The following is a 5,000-nucleotide window of genomic DNA, read 5'->3' as shown; positions in this document are numbered from 1 at the left end:
GTCACCAAGGCAAACGGACCGGACGAGCCGACCGATTGGTTTTGATCTAATAAAAGCGTCCCTTCCATCTCTGGTCGGGACTCTGTTTGCATGTATTAGCTCTAGAATTACCACAGTTATCCAAGTAACGTGGGTACGATCTAAGGAACCATAACTGATTTAATGAGCCATTCGCGGTTTCACCTTAATGCGGCTTGTACTGAGACATGCATGGCTTAATCTTTGAGACAAGCATATGACTACTGGCAGGATCAACCAGGGAGCTGCGTCAACTAGAGCTGAGCAGCCGGCCGCCCGGGAGTGTGTCCCGGGGGCCCGCGCGAACACGCAAGCGTCCGCTCAATTATTCTGCAAACAGGAGGAGGCTGAGCTCCCCTGCACAATACACCTCGAAACCCTCTCAGGTCCCGGCGGCGCGCAGCGCCGTCCTAAGTACTTGGTCGGGTTCGAGAGAGGCGCAATCGCCCGGAGTTTGGCGAGTAGACGCTTTAGGTGCGACCACCCGTGCTCCCAACTGAGCTTGCCGCTGCCGACAGAGGCCCGGGAGCGTGCTGTCGTGGCATTGCCGGCGGGAGACAACACGCGCCACCTACGGTGGCCGGCAGCTCCAACGCCAGCGCCACAGAAGGACAAAAGCCCCACTTGGGTGCCGAAGCGAACTCTCCCAGCACAGCGCACGCGCCAACACGTCCGCACAGCTGCGATACAATCCACCTGCGAGAACCGCAGAGGCGACCGAGCAGCAGACGGCGTCGCGGCGCCGAGCGCCGGGCGGCGGCGCATCCTCAGCGCACACAGTCCTCAATCGGACCAGCACACTGCAGATGTCCACCGCGCTTCGCACCGGGCCCGCGAGGACCTACTTTGGCCGCACGGCGCCGCGTGCAGGGTGCGCCGGCGCGCAGCTGCGCCGCCTGCCGCCTCCGTCGGCCGGCGCGCCTGCCACTGGCCGCCCCCACCAGCCGGCTGTAGCGCGTGCGCCCACGCACCGCGCGGCCAGCACGCCGGAAGGCCCCCCCTCACCGGCCGGGGACGGTCCCACCCAGCCACCGCCGCGTATCGCTTCACACCCACATGCCATTCACGTTCGTGGGCATGGTGGGTATCGCTGAAACAACCGGTTGGTAGCTCAACCGATCGTCGCCATCACTGATTCACCTCTAGCGAGAACAACCGCACCACAACGGTTTACCAGTTCTTCATTTGCGTAACGTCACCAGCAAACGTAGACGTCCATCGCCATTTGCAAATTCAACGATTGTTGCATGCCTGTGTCAGGTGTCACGACACACTATGTCTGCCCACATACACGCAACAACATGTGCACGCTTCGCGAACACGTGGAAGGTGGCCCCCGTACGTATGCGATGTCCATTGCGCGAACGACTGTCAACCGGCCTCTGTCGCATGTCGCAGATGTGGAACGCAGTGCACCATGCTATCACGGTGTGTGAGAAGAGACGACTACGTCTGACAACACGCGCCACTACATCAACAGACGGCTCATGCTGATCGCCATCCACGGCATACCATACTGCAATCCAGCTCTTATAGGGAGACGACACGTAGCTGAGTGCACAATATTTGGACCGTATGGTTCGCCGTTGTTGGCGCAGTCGTGGTACGGTCACACATGTACCACGATGTATCATTCAGTACATGAGGACCAATGTGCGGTACAGTGTGTGATTTGGACGTACAACATCAGCGGACAGTTGCCACAAGCCGTACCACAACGTAGGCTGTGCTTCGCCATGCGAATGCCAATGAACAACTGCGAAGGGCATTGAGCATGTACGTCCTGCCGCCATCCGCATTACAGTGTATAGCTGCAAGGTGTTTAACATGAAGCGATACTCTGGGGACCGGGCAGTGCGAGTAGCAAACTATATTGCGGGGGTTGCAGTTAGGCAACACTACACTAATTTAACGCGTCGTATGACAATTACAGAGCAGGTTAAGGCCCAACGTGTGTTGGGTTAAGGCCCAACGTGTGTTGGGTTAAGGCCCAACGTGTGTTGGGTTAAGGCCCAACGTGTGTTGGGTTAAGGCCCAACGTGTGTTGGGTTAAGGCCCAACGTGTGTTGGGTTAAGGCCCAACGTGTGTTGGGTTAAGGCCCAACGTGTGTTGGGTTAAGGCCCAACGTGTGTTGGGTTAAGGCCCAACGTGTGTTGGGTTAAGGCCCAACGTGTGTTGGGTTAAGGCCCAACGTGTGTTGGGTTAAGGCCCAACGTGTGTTGGGTTAAGGCCCAACGTGTGTTGGGTTAAGGCCCAACGTGTGTTGGGTTAAGGCCCAACGTGTGTTGGGTTAAGGCCCAACGTGTGTTGGGTTAAGGCCCAACGTGTGTTGGGTTAAGGCCCAACGTGTGTTGGGTTAAGGCCCAACGTGTGTTGGGTTAAGGCCCAACGTGTGTTGGGTTAAGGCCCAACGTGTGTTGGGTTAAGGCCCAACGTGTGTTGGGTTAAGGCCCAACGTGTGTTGGGTTAAGGCCCAACGTGTGTTGGGTTAAGGCCCAACGTGTGTTGGGTTAAGGCCCAACGTGTGTTGGGTTAAGGCCCAACGTGTGTTGGGTTAAGGCCCAACGTGTGTTGGGTTAAGGCCCAACGTGTGTTGGGTTAAGGCCCAACGTGTGTTGGGTTAAGGCGCAACATAGGTTAGGTTAAGGCGCAACATAGGTTAGGTTAAGGCGCAACATAGGTTAGGTTAAGGCGCAACATAGGTTAGGTTAAGGCGCAACATAGGTTAGGTTAAGGCGCAACATAGGTTAGGTTAAGGCGCAACATAGGTTAGGTTACGGCGCAACATAGGTTAGGTTAAGGCGCAACATAGGTTAGGTTAAGGCGCAACATAGGTTAGGTTACGGCGCAACATAGGTTAGGTTAAGGCGCAACATAGGTTAGGTTAAGGCGCAACATAGGTTAGGTTAAGGCGCAACATAGGTTAGGTTAAGGCGCAACATAGGTTAGGTTAAGGCGCAACATAGGTTAGGTTACGGCGCAACATAGGTTAGGTTACGGCGCAACATAGGTTAGGTTAAGGCGCAACATAGGTTAGGTTACGGCGCAACATAGGTTAGGTTAAGGCGCAACATAGGTTAGGTTAAGGCGCAACATAGGTTAGGTTAAGGCGCAACATAGGTTAGGTTACGGCGCAACATAGGTTAGGTTACGGCGCAACATAGGTTAGGTTAAGGCGCAACATAGGTTAGGTTAAGGCGCAACATAGGTTAGGTTAAGGCGCAACATAGGTTAGGTTAAGGCGCAACATAGGTTAGGTTAAGGCGCAACATAGGTTAGGTTAAGGCGCAACATAGGTTAGGTTAAGGCGCAACATGGGTTAGGTTAAGGCGCAACATGGGTTAGGTTAAGGCGCAACATGGGTTAGGTTAAGGCGCAACATGGGTTAGGTTAAGGCGCAACATGGGTTAGGTTAAGGCGCAACATGGGTTAGGTTAAGGCGCAACATGGGTTAGGTTAAGGCGCAACATGGGTTAGGTTAAGGCGCAACATGGGTTAGGTTAAGGCGCAACATGGGTTAGGTTAAGGCGCAACATGGGTTAGGTTAAGGCGCAACATGGGTTAGGTTAAGGCGCAACATGGGTTAGGTTAAGGCGCAACATGGGTTAGGTTAAGGCGCAACATGGGTTAGGTTAAGGCGCAACATGGGTTAGGTTAAGGCGCAACATGGGTTAGGTTAAGGTACAATATGGGTTAGGTTAAGGTACAATATGGGTTAGGTTAAGGTACAATATGGGTTAGGTTAAGGTACAATATGGGTTAGGTTAAGGTACAATATGGGTTAGGTTAAGGTACAATATGGGTTAGGTTAAGGTACAATATGGGTTAGGTTAAGGTACAATATGGGTTAGGTTAAGGTACAATACGGGTTAGGTTAAGGTACAATACGGGTTAGGTTAAGGTACAATACGGGTTAGGTTAAGGTACAATACGGGTTAGGTTAAGGTACAATACGGGTTAGGTTAAGGTACAATACGGGTTAGGTTAAGGTACAATACGGGTTAGGTTAAGGTACAATACGGGTTAGGTTAAGGTACAATACGGGTTAGGTTAAGGCACTTGGGGGGGGGGGGGGGCCCGGTTTGTTGATTGTGATTATCGTAAGTAAATGACTGCGGCATCATCTGATTTGCCACGTCAGGGTGCACCTTTGGCTCATAACAGGCGGCGCTCTGATTCCATGCTTGTGGCAGACCTGTGTCTTTCATTCCTGCCATTGTTTGTGTGGTGTGACAGGAGGCAGTATTGTGATGTTGGGTGCACCCCTGTCTGGGACATGTGTGGGTGTTGGTGGCTTAGCTGAGCAATGGTGGTTGTCGGAAGGGTGGGATATTCTGTTTTCCGAGTGGACCTCCCGGTCTGGTTATGATAGTGTGGATTGTCTAATGTGGCAGAGAGGATGCACTGGGTGTTGTTCCATGCTGGTGCTTACATATTGTCTGTGTGCCTGTTACAGGCAGAGAGTAGTGCGTGATAAGAGTGTCTGGCTGACGTGTGATTGTGAGCAGAGTCTTTCAGCATGTATACGGACAGGTCTATACATTATCTGTATTCTGATGGCTCTATCTATTACTAATCAGCGCCGTGTATACGTTTAATCCGGTTCCAGTCGAAACTATTGTATCTCTGTACATTAGTGACACGGCGAGCCCGCTATGTAGTTACTCGTCTCGGCAGCTTCCACCGGTGTATGGCAAATGATTATAAGGAATCAGTCTAGTCGTCAATACCGATAGTCTGACGTCACATGTCTGGGGTGGGGGACGCTGCGCCCTTCCGGTGGGTCATGGCCTAGGAAGACTCTTCCCACGCAGGGGGGCTTGGACTGTCATTGACTCTTCCGAGTAATATACTTGCCGTACGTTTTTGCGACTGCGAGTGCAACGCTCACCGGTACCGACATGGATGGAGCGCCTCCTAGCTGCCGCTGAGCATCTGCATTCGTACAGCGAGCAACGCGATCGCGTCTGTAGCTCGTACG

At 53.1% G+C, this 5,000-nt stretch overlaps 1 non-coding gene across 1 annotated transcript in view; it reads right to left on the bottom strand.

The window, feature by feature from the left end:
- LOC124569657 overlaps positions 1 to 262 on the bottom strand; it is a 1,910-nt gene extending 1,648 nt beyond the window's left edge. The window contains exon 1 of the ribosomal RNA XR_006971262.1: positions 1 to 262. This exon is cut by the window's left edge and continues 1,648 nt beyond it. This is a non-coding gene — a ribosomal RNA (small subunit ribosomal RNA).
- Between the last annotated feature and the right edge of the window lie 4,738 nt (positions 263 to 5,000).

Source organism: Schistocerca americana, unplaced genomic scaffold, assembly GCF_021461395.2.
Source record: "Schistocerca americana isolate TAMUIC-IGC-003095 unplaced genomic scaffold, iqSchAmer2.1 HiC_scaffold_1513, whole genome shotgun sequence".
NCBI lineage: Eukaryota > Metazoa > Arthropoda > Insecta > Orthoptera > Acrididae > Schistocerca > Schistocerca americana.
This window is presented reverse-complemented; position numbering and strand designations above follow the sequence as displayed.